We start from the raw sequence: 16773 nt of genomic DNA, 5'->3' as shown, positions 1-16773 counted from the left end.
CCCCCCCCCCCCCCCCCCCAAAAAAAACCTTTAATTAAAAATGTTGCTACCTCTCACCAAATTATAAGGGTGGCTATATTTGGGTGTAGCACTGTTTTAGCTCTGTTTAAAGCAACTGTGTGTCGTTTTGTGTATTTTTTGCAACTTTGGAGCCCCATGCAGTTAAGCATTCACGTCCTCTTTACATTGGATAGCTGTAAACGCTCACTAAACTTACATACTCCCAGAACAGATGTTTGGAAGAAACAGACGACATTCGCCTTATTAGAAGTCAGAATGACTTTGAAACTGATATTTCAAGGTAAAAAAAATTACATAGAGTTGTTTTAACAACAGTATTGGCTATTGCATGATTTAATCATGGCTGTTTTAACCTTCATCTCTCAGTTCAAATTACTGGTGCATCTGTTATTTACACAAACCATACAAATATTTTACTACTAAAAGTCCCGGGTCTTGTGGTAACATCTTGTTGATTGTTACCACAGTATATGGCATAACATTATTACAGGAAGTACAGCAGGAGATGTAAGAGCGTACATGAGAGCATCCTGCATTTCTACTTATGAAAACAAAGAGACTATAATGGATTTTATGCATTACAGCCCATAGGCATTCAGTCACCATGGGAACTTCTGAAGAGAGTGAGGTCAGCCACGATTAGCTGTCTTACCCTGAAGCGTGGTGAAATGTGTCTGTGAAGCACAGATTGTAAGGCTGTAAGCAATGTTACCAAAATATTTACAGTTACAGTGCAATATGGAGGTTACTACCCTAGAGAAACAAACTCAGGTCTGTGTGATTAGAGGTTACACAGTACAGCAGCGGGGCCAATTTAATGCGTATTCCTGGTCCTGCTGTGAATAATTCATCAGTGCATGATATTTAAGAGGATAAAATGTTTTTCTTTCTAATATTACAAAGTGTAATAATAACTTGCCCCACTTATGAAATGATTTAATGCACAATTTTCACAATCCAATGAATTCTGTATGGATAAAATTAAGTCCCATCCTAAATTGCTGAATATGGTTTACTCTGAAATGCAACACATTTTGCCTTAAAAAAGGATTGTGAACAGTGTTTCATGTTGATTTTATATAGGCAAAAACAAGATAAAGTAACGTTTAAATAGTCAAAGAATATTAAAATAGAAAATGCTCACAATTATGAACTTTTATTTTATTTTATCCATTCATTCATTCATTCATTCATTCATTTTTTAAAGACCTAGTACACTCTTAAAAATAAAGGTGCTTCAAAAGGTTCTTTAAGCAATGCCATAGAAGAACCATTTTTGGTTCCACAAAGAACCATTCAGTCAAAGGTTCTTTAAAGAACCATCTCTTTCTTGCGTTTTTGTAATCTTAGAGAACCTTTTTTCACCACAAAGAACCTTTTATGAAACAGAAAGGTTCTTCAGATGTTAAAGGTTCTTTAAGGAACCATTTAGACAAAAAGGTTCTTCTATGGCATCGTGAAGCACCTTTATTTTTAAGAGTGTAAGTGAAGTAAAACGTATGAACTTCTACTTCTACTCAATATGCTTGCTTATACCTTCAACAAAGGTTGTGATGAAAACAATTTGTTTACGCAGAATGAAAGATAAATATCAGCTTTCCCTTGCATCAATAAGGCCTTCCAAATGAGAGGAAATAGCAGGATATTCATGAACATTCTGGAGCAATTGGGTAATGTTCACTACTCTTTATTTCACATCCAAGGCACTCTATGTAGATTTTATCAACTTTGACTGCAATGGCACTTCCTTAGGAAACATAAAAAGAAGGAAATTGCTGTTAAAAGTTGTTGAAGAGTCTTGTATTAGCCCAAATGGAGAAAATGTCAGAGGAACATATTGCTTGCTTTGAGAGTGATTGTTAGAACTGGAAGCTCAGTTCAGTTGCTTATCTGCACCATTGCAGTTATAACTCAGGGACACAGTTATAACTCTAGTGTGGTGTAAGCAAAAATAAAAATGTCTTGTGTACCCATGCCTTAGATTCTTTTGTATATGACTTTGCTGAACCTGTTCAGAACAGATCTGCAAGCTTGTTCTGTGGATGTTTGTATCATACTGTGATTATGCAAGTAAGATAGACTCCTCTGTGGTGAAATGAGAAAAAAATTAAGGATGAATTCATCAATATTGAATGTTCCAAGGACATAATTAGTGAGTGGTAATGATCAGGGATGTGTGGACACGCCCTTCGAAACGAGTTGGCAGCAGGAATCACAGAACAATATGTTATATTTAATTTTAAGTAGCCTAAATGAGTAAACTTCATTTAATAATGCAATTGAAAACATAATGCCATTGATATAACAAGTGAATACAATATAATAAAATGTTAATGCTGCGATTTCAAGATTCATAAGGATTCATTTGTTATTCATAAGTAAATAATTTACGTTTTAGGTGTCGTCAAAACGTTAGTATTGTACGTTTCGATTTTGTAAATACGTCAGTAGGCTATTGTACGTTTTAGTGCCTGTGATAACGTAAGTAAATGTAGGTTTTGTAGAACCAGATTTTACGTGTAATAGCTATACGAATTCTCATGAGATCACGTTGATCCTGTCTGTCTCTGTCTGTCTGACTCAGGGTTTCCGCGGGTCCTTAAAGTCTTACATTTAGTTGTATCAAATTTAAGGCCATAAAAATCTTAAATGGTACAAGAAAGTCTTAATTGTGACCCTGGACCACAAATCCAGTCATAAGTAGCACGGGTATATTTGTAGCAATAGCCAAAAATACATTGTATGGGTCAAAGTTATCGATTTTCCTTTTGCGCCAAAAATCATTAGGATATTAGGTAAAGATATTTTGTAAATTTCCTACCGTAAATATATCAAAAATGTATTATCATTAGTAATATGCATTGCTAAGGACTTCATTTGGAAAACATTTAAAGGCGGTTTTCTCAATAATTAAATTTTTTTGCACCCTTAGATTCTAGATTTTCAAATAGTTGTATCTCGGCCAAATATTGTCCCATCCTAACAAACCATGCATCATATTTATTCAGCTTTCAGATGACATATAAATCTAAATTGAAAAAAATTGACCCTTATGACTGGTTTTGTGGTCCAGGTTCAAGTGGTCTTAAATTGGGGGACGGAAAGACAAGAATTGTGATATGGCTGAATGTGACGATTAAATAAAAAAACAACAACTATGATTTCAATGAACAAATCTGAATTAAGTCAGGCTGCCGCTGCTTTGTGTTCTGCCGTTACCGGGGAAACCGCTATATTTCTGCCATTCCAAAAGTGCCTCCTGCTGGCAAAGAATGAATGTGCATTTTCAATCAGCCCGTCTGTTTTTTTTGTTCAGTCTAATGCGAAAATCAGTCCATGTTTTTATGCTGCAAACATGCAGAGTTGTAAATGTGAACTGGTGGATCAAAAAGAAGATTGCATGATAAAATCTAAAAAATTCTAAAAACATTTCAATAAATATAATGATTGATAATTGTTTAAATTAATGTAATTGATACTTTTGACTCATCCGAACTGTAAATTATGATTTTTACTGTCATTTTATGTTATTTTAATTAATCTATTAATTAATATCTATTAATATCTATCTACAGAAAACAGGTTTTTACCCTAAAGCTTAAAGGCAAAAAAAAACAGGGTCAGATGATAAATAAATAAATACATATATATGAATGTTTTTCATGCAAAAATATTAACATTATAAGTGGACCTCAGGAAAAAATAATAAAGTGCTAAAAAAACATATACTATGATCCATTAACATGTACATATTATGATTATGATCCTGTATAATCTCAATCTGATAACCAAAGTCAATTAGCTGTTTCTCTATGGCCTGGGGAGTTACTATTAGTGCCATTTTAGATTTAAAAAAGTTTTTTTTTTTGATGTGTGGTCCACACCATCTGTTGTATCCAAATTATGTGACTAACATATTACACTGGAGGTAAATGAACTGTGGACATCATGACTAGCGGCATTACAACAAACCTGCAGTATACATTTTGGCGAAAGTATCTACACCTCATGTTTCTTTGCTGTTTGCAAACGGGTGTTCTGTGGAGCATAAAAATACAATTACCGAAGATTGTTTATCATTGAGTGCTATCTGCTATGTTATTATGAGAAGCTTGGGCAGTCAAAATGGAGATTGGTGGCAGAATTTTGAGATAAAACTCACAGGTTGAAAGCTATGCAACTATTGACAGTCCTTCAAGAATAATGCTAAATTACAGCTTTAAATACTCATTATATATAATGTTTTCATAGATTAGGGCCAAAGAGTAAACTGTTATCTTACTACCAGCAATGTTTGCTGCACCGGATGATGGGAAAGTAGCTAAAAATCATTATGTTATCATTTATAATGCCATTGTTTTTAATGTATTCACCCAATGAACATGAGGCCAAATTGAATCCAATACGGATCTGCCAACAATCTGATTGTCTTTAAATGATCATTGATGATGATCTGCTGTATGGCTAAGGCTATAGTACACGATTTCTAGCTGTTATCTAGACTTATGCGCAGTCACAAATAACAGTAAAAAATCTATTTACTTTGGAGCTGGGCACATTTTCAGCCCTGCAGCTCACCCCAAGTTATTTAATAGAGTAATTTCCTACAGCCACGTGCTGTACTTTGTTCTTTTTTTGTCAGTTAATGGTGCAGAAGTAGTTTGTTAATTAAAGTATACACTTTTGCAATAGGCACTGCTCAGACCAAATGTACTCAGTGCTGTGCTACTTAACTCAAGGAGTTTGAATTTTTGAAAAACATTTTTTTGCATTTGACTTATGTCACTAAATTGCATGATGATTATTGTGCTAGCAAGTCATTTGTCCATAAATAATATAAATGATTTGCCCAGTGTATATGAGTGTTAGAGAAAGAAATAGCTGGAACTGATTTGTATGAACCAATCTGGCCTAGCCTCATCCTTCCTTTCTCTAGTGTGTGCCCTTTGTTTTATTTATCTCCTCCTAGTGGGCCTGGTGATGTATAGGTTAACATAATATTAGCAAGGGATATTTAAATGTCAGTTAATAATTGTAGTCGACAATGAGCTGCGCTAAGTGTGAATTATTCCCTCAGAAGGGTCCTCACTATGATCCATCTTCTGGCTGTATATCTTTCCGTGCTGCCTGTCGAATATGCCCCTAAATCCAAGGCTTATTTAATTGTCACAAAAAAATGTAAGCCCACTGAGCAACATCAAGTCTGGATATTTCTTTTATTTTAGTCCTACTTGGATTGAAAAACAAAATATAACTATTTAATCTTTCCTTATCTGTTTTTTCTTCATTCCCTCCTTCTGCTGCTTTATCTTCAGGGCTTGTTTCACAGTTGGTGCAAAGAGTACAGTTTAAAATAGATGCTAGTTTAAAAGTTTTTTTGGAAGACTTTGTAAAATATAAAGACTGAACATTGAAAGGGCCTTCCTCTCATTAATGCGGGAAAGCGTTGGGCCCTTAGCGCACATCACATCATTTTTGTGGAAGCCGCTTCTGACTGGAGCTTGTCACGCTACTTATTATTTAAAGTAGTTCAACAGCATTTTTTCAAAAACAACAATCTTTATCAGGATGACAGCATTTGAACAGATCAGTTCACTCTAAATGCCATCAATAAATGACAAAACAGCATAATTTGCACAGCTGAATATCATACTGGAGGTGTTTGGCAACAGCGGCGGCAGATAGAAGAAGGTGAGTGCATGGAAATGGGTCAACTTTGAACATCTCTCACGGATTCCTTGCGGGGAAAGCGTCACTCTATTAATTTCGTTGATGTTCATTTGTTGATATCATAGCGACATTTGTTGGTTTCCACGTAATAATAGAGGTAGGCACGATGTTTTGTGAGACATTTAGAAGATAATGGCTTCAAAATACATATTGACCAGTAGTGCGGCACTTTGGCACATCAGACTTTTCTGTGCTTATATGGCGTATTTCTGCATTGCTCTGTGAATATAGCAGTGGGAAGTTCTGCCCATCACCTTGTTCTAAACAACAGGTTTTACTGTTGTACATCAACGCCTCTTGGAGTGAATGCATATCACTGATTCATATGCTAATCGTCAGGACTGAATGTTTCTATTAAGGTTTACTGGGGAAAAAATGTTTACAAGTTGGATCGGTGGGCTTCCTCGCAATGAGAATATTTTAATGGTGAATAATATTTCAGTCTGTCTCACATATTGACTCTCGGTCACTTGCCGCTACAGAAGTGAGATATTAGAAGATGGGTCAATGGCATAAGCATGTACGAGATAAGGGGGAGAAATCTTTTAAAAAACGCATGTGACAAGTTAATAAACTTTTATATATACAATTTTTTTAACATGTTTTTAAACATTTGAGTTAAACCTTTTTAACATTAACAATGTTTATATATATATATATATAGTTTTCTTGTCACATGACAAAAAAAGGCTGCATGTTGGCTACGCTGACTTTGATTTGGGGATAATATTTTTATAGATATTAATATTAAAATATATGTATGTTTGTGTGTGTGTATATATATATATATATATATATATATAATCATTTGGTGCAATGCACTTATTGTGTACATACATGTTTTTACATTGTACTTATATTTTAAAAATACCTGCATGTAATTACATCTGTAATTAATTTCTGTAATTACATTTATAATTACACAGTTGACCATCCCTTACACATTAACCCACCCTTAAACCTACCCATACCAACAAACCTGTCCCTAACCTTATCCATATCCCACCTCAATAGCAGCAAAAGTGTTTTGCAATACAATATGAACACAATAAGTACATTGTACTTAATTTTTGATGTAAGTACATAGTAGTTAAGGCCACTTAATATAAAGTGGGGCCCATATTTCATATATAAAATACCTCCATGTAGTTACACCACCTAAACATTTTTTACTTTAAGCACCACAACTAAATATTAAAATAACCTACCTTCAGAATTTGAAGCCATATTTATTTTAATAAATTAATGTATAATTTTATAATTTAATAGATGCATCATGTCATTGACCCAGATATAGCCTGTGGAGGTCTGGAGGAAGCAAAGAGTTTTATCAGCCTTGCAGATGTCAAAACTTGAGGCCATCTGGACCAGATGGGCTAGTTTAGAAAGCATGTTAGATAGGTTTGTATAAACTTCTTCACATGCTTTAATAACATTAATGGATGTTTTGGCATTAACAATAGTTTTTGCAATCTAAATTTGTCTGTAATTGGCACTGGGAATTGCCAGAGACAGGTTAAATGAAACACCTGTAAAAAATAAAAAGTTGGGAGGTGTCAGTCAGAAGTGCTGCATGGAAGTTTCGATGCCTTGACTTGAAACTTTGTACCACAATACCGATCGGCATCACATTGTCAGATCTAATGAGTCAACTATGTAATACAAAAGCGTACACCTACATGATGTGCTGTAACAATGTGTGATGGAGTGCAGTGGCTTTTGTAGTATGGAGAGGCTGTCGCAGCAATGACTCACTCACTGGATCTTTGTGAGAGCGCTACAAACCCATTGATCATAAAGTATAGAGTACTGCATTTCCCTGTTTTGCCACTGCAAAAAGAGTTTTCTTTGGCCTCTGGTTGGACAACGTCAGGAGCTGCTGTAGAAACTGGGTGTATGATAGAGAAGCATGTCTCTCTGTGTATGCATAGCGAAGTACAGTATGAAGTCACTTCTCCAGACTTCATTAGTCCAGAGAAGCTTTTAAAGCAATGGAAAGAGCTTTTGCTTGGAATGCTAAGGTCTGGCGATTACAGGCTCCGCCAAGATTGCTCTATTACATAATTGAATGAGCTAATGAACTTTTCCATCACGGCGATAGGGAATTCAGGAAAACTGGTGCGGTGCCAACATGTAAACTTTTGGCCTGTGACAAATTTTGTACTTCTCTCCGGCCACTCGATGACATCAGTTGATGAAGTGTGTACGTTTGCGCTCCTTATGAGTCTGATCACACACCATGTAAGTTCTGCACAGTAGAAAAGGAAACAACGCTAGGTTTTATACATTATTCATAGGGTTTCTTAGGACTCGTGCTCTGTAAATGCCATTTGACCCTGAGTTTCCTCTGGGTTGAGAGTCTGTGTCGGTTAACGGTGTTTACCTCCATCGAGAGAGGTGGACAACACAAGCACACTGGAAAAACGAAATAAGTCACAATGCTCGTCCTTCACCTAATGTCACCTTTCTGGGCTATAGGCAATGAATTTATATAAGGGAAATGTGTTTTGAATTATTTGTATTTTAATGTTTGTTATTATTTGCAACTGAATATAGTTACCAATTGCTGACAGAGGGCCAAAAACTGTTTGTTAGCACCTAAATAACTTAACAGTTTCCGTTTTCTAAAGTCCTTGAACTGGAACAATTTGTGGCATTTCTGTGGTGTGAAATAGATTGGCAGAGGCCCATAAAGCTTCGCTCTTATTTGAGTTTACTTTTGAATCATGGTAATGAGCTAAAACCGATAATTATACTGCAATTAGATTCAGATTAAATGTAATTCAGATTGACTACTGATGTTGGAGGTTTGGCGTAATGCAACCAGAAATGATTATAATGATGCTTCTTTTTGGATCGGAACTCTTACTTGATAAAGAAATAGAGGATTTTGCATTCTATGTGAAATGATAATGAGTATATTTTTTTTAGCGTTGCTGAGGGTGGTTAATGGCAGACCTACATTATTCCAATGCACCAGTCAGGGGATCATACTCAAGTCAGAAGTCAGACTGTGATGTGATATGATGTGGGAATTCAGTCTGTACATTATCACTGTTGCTATGAATGTTGTATTTTTAAATCTGTTGTCTGCTGTTCAGGGCTGGAGCAATGAGTATCACAGTTTGGATGGGGAAAAATGTGAAATGCATGTGGATAAGATTATTGTAACGTCTTCTTTCAGCCTCTGTGCGTGTGTTAAATTAATTATCACTGGCTGGCCAATAAGCAGTCCTCTTTAAGATCAAAAACCATTGCTTGAGGAAGTTCGACTGATATCGAAACTTAATTACTTAAACCAACTGACTAAGCATAAAAACACATTCTGACTCAATTTAGTCGCGTGTCAGAGGCTCCTGCTTATGGATTTTCTGCCCACATTATCTGATGACACCCTCTGGCACAGAAGAGGGCTAAAAGAGGAGACAGTGAATTGAGTGTAGTGTGATAGCCTATACCAGGTCATCGCCTACATCTGTTTTTCACATCAGTACAGTTCAGAGTTGCATGAGCTTTTTAGATGCAGACTCTCCCTCTCCTTTTCTTGCGCTATCTCTCACCTCTAATTCTTGCCCTCACCTTCACAGGCCGGGTAGATTGCAGTGCCTGATGCAGACTTGTGACATGGAAGTATTTAAATTAAGATCCTTACCCAAATATTAACAAGCCTTGCATATTTAAAGCGATGTAAGCATGACAGCTTAAGTCAGAAGTGTGTTAGCTGTGAAGATTCACAGCAAAAATTGCTACCAGAAAAATATACAGTGGGTACGGAAAGTATTCAGACCCCCTTAAATTTTTCACTCTTTGTTATATTGCAGCCATTTGCTAAAATCATTTAAGTTAATTTTTTTTCCTCATTAATGTACACACAGCACCCCATATTGACAGAAAAACACAGAATTGTTGACATTTTTGCAGATTTATTAAAAAAGAAAAACAGAAATATCACATGGTCCTAAGTATTCAGACCCTTTGCTGTGACACTCATATATTTAACTCAGGTGCTGTCCATTTCTTCTGATCATCCTTGAGATGGTTCTACACCTTCATTTGAGTCCAGCTGTGTTTGATTATAAAAAAAACTTAACACATGTTTCAGGTCTTATTGGGTATGATTTACCAGTGCACATTTTTACAAAGAAAATGTCTTTTGTAATCTTTAATTGACATTAATTCATTTAGCAGATGCTTTTATCCAATATGACTTACAAATGAGGAATACAATGATTTGTCATAAGGAGGCAATACCACAAGAAGTGTTAGCAATAGCATGTTCAAACAGTGTCCAGAATAGTAAAGTTAGAAGAAGGATGGCTATAATAGTGAACGAAAATAATATATTTTTTAAAGTCAGCAGGATGCAGTAAAGTATGGAAGCCCGTAGAATAAAAAATAGAAAGAGTAATTGTGACTTTTTATCTCACTTTTTTTTTCTTGCAATTCTGAGTTTATATCTCACAATTCTGAAAGTTTCTCTCAAGTTTCAGTTGTTTCTGGAAAATTGTCAGGGATTTGTATGATTGGATAGGGTTAGGAAGATCATTCCACCAGCAAGGAACAGTGAAAGGAAATGTTCTGGAAATTGAATGAGCTAATTAAAATAACCTTTTTCCGTTCCTGAAAATACTCAAATAGGCTATTGGTTAATGTTAACATTATTTTTTCTCCATCCTGGTATGAATTGTTCACTACAATCTAATAATTTCCCAATAGATAACATCAAGTCTCATCCCACGTATATTTTGTTTCAAATATCCTGTTTCGCTTGTAAATTTGTGACATTATGGACACAAAATAGGTTTGCGAATGAATGCCTTTTCATATTAAGTTTTAAAACAAGCAATTTTCTTCTCAGTTAGATTCATCTTGGTGTAATGATGTTTAGGTACTTTTACTCAACAAGACCAAGATATTCATTAAGAAAGAGATCTTTGCAGCCTATTTAAATGGAAAATAGTTCACTGCTTCAGTATATTATTGTGTAAGTGTGTAATGAGACATATTAGGTCATATTGAGTGTCTTCATTCCAGACCATCTGCTTTAGGAGTCCCTGGCCAACTGCTCGAAGACTGGGGGGGGAGCGCAGCACTAGCTTCCTCACCGTCGCCTACAGTGTTTCTCAATCCACAGCATACACAGCAAAAATGTTCCTATGTGCTCTATTACCGCAAATGGGCCGTGTAGTGTTTTGGGTAAGAGGATCTGTGGCACGAGATCATACCCCCCCCCTGTATGAAACAGAGAACTCCGTAGTCTGGCTCAAGCTCTGCATCGGTTCATTTCAGAGCGATGGTTGTTGCAGGGTATTGTCCACCTCTCTGGTGAGAGCCAACTCATTAGGCCACTTCTGTATGGGTGTCTGGATGCAAGGCACGTGCATCGTTTCAGAAGCGCTCCTTTTTTCCAGATTTTCTCTTAAATCGTCTTTGTTTGCTCGACTGCACTCGGAGCTTGATTTAGGACTTGTTTGAAAAGCAAAAAAATATATTTTTGGTACTCACAGTGATAAATGATGAGTAAATGGTCATTAGTCATTTGGCAGAACAATGAGTTATGAAAAAACAATGATGGGCAAATTGAGAAGAGGAAATAAATCATATGCTACAGTTTAAATATTTGAAATGGTCTGGATAGAAATGGTATCTGTATAATCAAAATATTTTATAATTGTCAAATGGGTATCAAAACGAATGAATGAGAATATAAACAGTGGCTCAAAGTCTGGTTTGAGATCGCATTGAAAATCGTCTCGGGTTACGTATGTAACCCTAGTTCCTAGTCCGACGTCACGGTGGGTGATCATACCCTCCGCCTGTGAGAGGAGATCTCTCCTGACGGGAATCTCCCACGGAGCGCCGTCGAGGAGAGAAATCAGGTCCGAGAACCATACTCGAATAGGCTTAAACTATTCCTTTAAATTAAAAGGTGGGCATATTAACATTAAGATATTTATAAAGATATTCTGAAAATCATGTTAAACATTCATTTTATCATTCATTTTGACTCATAGTACAATTTGTAATGCAAAAATTGGATTTCATCATACAAAATTGCAAAAGATAAGAATTACTCAGTCAATAGCAGTTTTTTTTACAACAATTTATCATCATCTGTTTGACTGTATGTTGTAATTTTTCCTCTGGAGTGAAACTCCCCATTAACCCACCTGAGGAGATTGTGTGCTGTTGTATTGATCTTTGCCCTTGCTACCCACATAACACGAATTACCCTGAGCAAAGATCTCTATTAGCCCAGCCCACACAAATCCAGCAGCGCCATTTCAACTGCGTTCTGTATATTCCTTCAAGATATTCAACAAAGCAATGCAACAGCGCAAAGTCCTGCGGAGACTTTGTGTTCCCTTATGTCACGTTGAGCGGCGGACCCCCGTATGAGCGCCTTGTGAAATGGTGTGTGAAATGAGCACATTTAACTAGCCCACCAGCATCATGCTCAGTCCTGGGCCGGGGGAGACTTACAGCCAAAGACTCGCTGTCCTGACACTGCCAATTGGATCATATTCTCCCTCCTATCTCTTGCCGCCAGATTATGTATTTCATTTTTGTCTCTGACTCCAGGGGTGAGGGGCCACATGTAGAGGTTTAATGAAAGCGATCAGCTCCTTGCCCATCATTTGAAGTGAATCTACGGTGACTGGGAACACGGACATCACTGTATGCGTTTATAAAGCAAGCAAGCTCCATTCACACTTGTGCTCACAATGCAGAACTGTTGTGATAAGTGATTTTTTTTTCACACAACTTATTTGATGCATCTTCCCTTGACAGTGCCGGTTCAGCACTCGGATATGCAAGAGTAAAACCCGTTGAACACGCTGTACATCAGTGTTCCCTCTAAGCTGCGTGCATGTTTCTCCCGTGCAAATCTGCAGAAGGCAGGCTCAAAAATATATGGGGAAAAGCAAGAGATTTCTTGAATCAGAACTAAATGAATGGGCAGCATTTCAGTTGGAGCACATCCGAATGTCCATTGATTTTTTCTTCTTCTTCCAACTGAAACTGGAGCTGTGAAAAATTTTGTATCCACAAATAGTTTGGGAGATTTATAGTGGCACATACAGAAGCCCGGAAAGGTCATGCATTATTGCCATGAATTAATAATAATAATAATAATTGTTGAATTAAAAAAATAGAATCATTACAATTAGAATATTTTTTACTATTATTGATGTCAGATAATGATTGTTAATTCTTTTTTATGTTATGTCTATACTATTTTAAATAGCTCCCACCGCAGTATGTGATGTGTATATCAATTTGATTGGTTTGAATTTGGAAAGGGGAAATAATTTTGGATGCTGGAAAAATGTAACATGAGTGTGCTGACATGCTAATTGCAGCTTTTCATTTATAATATAAGCTCTGTATATTCAGAAGAAATAGTGAAGATATAAAAGTAACATATAGTATCATGGATGATATTGTGATGGTCTCTAAGAAGCAGGGCTGAGATTTGCAAAATAACCTAATTATTGTATGAAAAAGACTGTTTAGTTGCTGGCCTGTTTCATCTACCCCAGGCATGAAATTCAGTATCTCATATTTAAATTTTATGAATGCAGTATCCATAGATTTGCGGAGAACAAATAACTATTTTTATTACAGCAGTTATTAATTTAAAATTACATTTGCACATAAAAACAATGGTGAAGACTGGTTATGATGAATGTTAAATTAAATATTACATTCCACTCTCTCTCTCTCTCTCTCTTGCCATAAGTTTCAGTATTATGTATATAATTTAGCATTAGCAGTAATATTGTTAAAATGGGCATTATGACTCACTTTTAAGCTAAAATCTATAAATATTGTGGACAAACAAGACACTTTTAGAAACATACAATGCATATATGCATATATATGAATGTATGAAGAATGTAGTAGATTTAATGTAAATATTAAGTGTTACTGTTCATCACATATATATATATATATATAGAGAGAGAGAGAGAGAATATATATTTATACAGTATATATATACATACATATGTGTATATATTATTTATATTATATAATATAAATATTGAATGTTGCTTTTTATCATTTATGTGTGTGTGAGTATAAAAAGCAGCATTTCGTACCAATTAATTCTTTAACAATCCTACAATGTGATTTTCTGGATTTTTTTTCTCATTTTGTCTCTCATAGTTGAGGTATACCTATGATGAAAATTACAGGCCTCTCTCATCTTTTTAAGTGGGAGAACTTGCACAATTGGTGGCTGACTAAATACTTTTTTGCCCCACTGTATATATACAGTATATATGTTACTGTTCATCATAAATTCATTTATTCATTTGTTTGTTTATATAACAGCAGCATTTTATTTAATTGTATAAACATATTTTGCTAAATGCTGCTGCTCATCATCATGATTTTTTGAGTTAATAAATGATGCCATTTTCTAGTGTCATTGGTGGCATTTTGTCCTCTTATCAATCTAATATTATTTAATGCTGTCATTCTAATTGACATCCTTGTTGTTTTCGTGCCAGATAAATACTCTGATTGCACATAAGTGTCGTGTTATGACCTTTCTTGTATATATTTATACATGAGGATAAACAAATGACAACCATGCATATCTTTAATGTGATCAGTCAGTTAACAACTTGTTGACTACAGATTGTATTTTTCGGCGATCTTAGAGATCCTGGTTTTCATTTGAGCCTAATCTATCTACAAATACAACCAGGGTCATAACACTACCCACGTGGATTACAGTAAAACAGACGACATGTGCTTTACGGCCATTTTTAAAGCAAGTGTGGTTTAAATGCAGTTGAAGGTGATGCATTCTGAATTAAAGATACACATTTGATAAAATGTAAATCAGAGCCAACAAATAGGAAAATCCTAAAGTAATTTACCATGTTAATGCATTTTTGTCATATTTCAGAACATGGATTACTCATTTGGTATTCAGCTCCTCCAGCTGCATGCTATCTGACAGTGATAATTGTAAAATGGCAAATTCCCCAAGGATATTAGATACTCACACACACACATATACTGGGGGAGAGGCAGTAAAATGAGTGATGTTTGAAAGCTTATGGCTGTGCAACGTGGGTGTCTTCTCTTTGTCTTTCCCACGGGGGATGCTCTTCTTGTGTTGAGGGGGTAGCTTCAGCTCTTAGATGATTGAAAAGCACCATCTTAGTCCATAAAAAACCCGCTCTTTTACTTTCCCTCCCATCAGGATATGCATACTAGTGGCTTTGGCTTCTGAGCCGTCATGTGTACTGCACTGTCCTGATTCCCTTTTGGAATAGCTTAAAATGGCTGCAGGCACTTTGCTTCCTCCTGCTCTGAGGAAGCCTTTCACATTTGTCACTGACAAACGGATTTGGCGGCACTTGTTGCGCAATGGAAAAAAAAATTTATATAATGGATAACATGCCAGAGATATCCAGGCATAAACACTCAGCAGGATTCCAAACAAGGTTGACCACTGACTGTGTTTAACTATGTGACGTCTCTCGCATATGCAATTTATAACTATTACTTGGGCAAATGTCAGGGAAACGTTCGAGCTCATTGTGTTAGATAACCACGTGAATGAAATCATTGTACCATGTAGCTCCAGTGCAAAGTGAGACCATCTACGTACAGTTATTCATATACTTAAAGCAGTATAAGTAATGTTATTGTATTTTTGAAGCAGTTTAAAAGTAAATTATGTAATTTCTGGCCACAAAAATATTACTTAAACAGGTATTGTTCAAACAGCATTATGTGAGCTAGTTCGATGCCTGAAAGTTGCTGCGTTTTTGTGCCTGTCAGCCTGCAATGGGTGCTCAAAGCAAGAGGTCAGGGTTCGGCTGGTTAACATGACCCCATTATCCCCTGGTGTTAAATGCTGTAACTAAACCGTATGCTTCCAAAAGGCCTCTTCCTTTATTCTGACTGAATATATTTATTTGTCAAACTATATGGGGTAAGTTAGAACCAGAATAGTTTTACAGCTATATTTAAAGAGTAAATTAATTCATGAAACTTTCATGAAACTGAAAAGGTAACATAAATGTATCAAACCATTTTTTTGGACCAAATGACCAAATGAAAAAAAAATAAAATAAAATAAATTTGAATAACATTTGACAAATTCCCCCATCTGACATCTCCTAAGAACAGTTCATTGGTTGACTCTTGTATAAATCAGTGTTATTTTAGTTACTTTTTATTCAGTGTTACTATTGTTTATATGCTATTGCAGTATTTATTGCTATTTTGAATTATTTTTATATTTTCAGTTTTCATTTTAATTTCAGCTTTTTAAAACTGTGTGCTTTTGTTATTTAAAAAAAAAAACATTTCTATAGCTTTAATTTTTCTTCTTCGTCTTCTTCTTCTTTTTTAGTATCTTTTAAGTATTTTTTTAAAAGTAATTTTAGAACTTCAACTCAAACATTATTTCAGTTAGTTTCCAAGCCAATATGTTTAAATAAAATACTAAATATAAATATTGCATGGAAAAACATTTTTCATGTAATATTTATATTTATTATTCAAATTAAGCTTTGCTGAAAACAATTACCAATTTTTTAAATTAATGTATTATGTTTATTATAATATAATTATTAATTTTAAATAAATTTTAAAGTTTAGTTAACAATAACAACACTGGTATAAATGTAAGTCATTGTGGCTTTAATGTGGTTATTGGTTTATCCAACAGCTATAGATAATATTGGTTCTGAAATTTTAGTTTGAAAGACCAAATTCATGAAAATTGTCCTAATTTGAGGGATTTTGTGATTGAAACCAACATGCAAAATCACTGTTATAGAAAAATACATTTGTGTAAACTGACTTTTGAGCTCCGATAACCTCAGATATTGCCATGACAACAGTCCTAATATTTTATTGTAGTAGATTGTTTTTGGAGGGTCTTAAAAGCATAAAATCGAGTTACATATTTCCTGTCACAGCTGAGGATGGACGCTAGTGAAGGGCTTGGAAATGCATGTGTTCACTCTTGTAGTGCCATCAGCCAAT

At 35.3% G+C, this 16773-nt stretch overlaps 1 protein-coding gene across 2 annotated transcripts in view; it reads left to right on the top strand.

The window, feature by feature from the left end:
* The first annotated feature begins 5667 nt into the window (after positions 1 to 5667).
* Positions 5668 to 16773, top strand: part of LOC107569297 (metabotropic glutamate receptor 4-like) — a 181369-nt gene continuing 170263 nt past the window's right edge. For both annotated transcript variants that reach the window (XM_016255349.1, XM_016255350.1), the window contains exon 1: positions 5668 to 5712. The gene's annotated coding sequence lies outside the window, so the exon portion shown is untranslated. The remainder of the gene's footprint in view (positions 5713 to 16773) is intronic.

This window comes from Sinocyclocheilus grahami, unplaced genomic scaffold (assembly GCF_001515645.1).
Source record: "Sinocyclocheilus grahami isolate Dianchi unplaced genomic scaffold, SAMN03320097.WGS_v1.1 scaffold1330.1, whole genome shotgun sequence".
Taxonomy (NCBI): Eukaryota; Metazoa; Chordata; class Actinopteri; order Cypriniformes; family Cyprinidae; genus Sinocyclocheilus; species Sinocyclocheilus grahami.
This window is presented reverse-complemented; position numbering and strand designations above follow the sequence as displayed.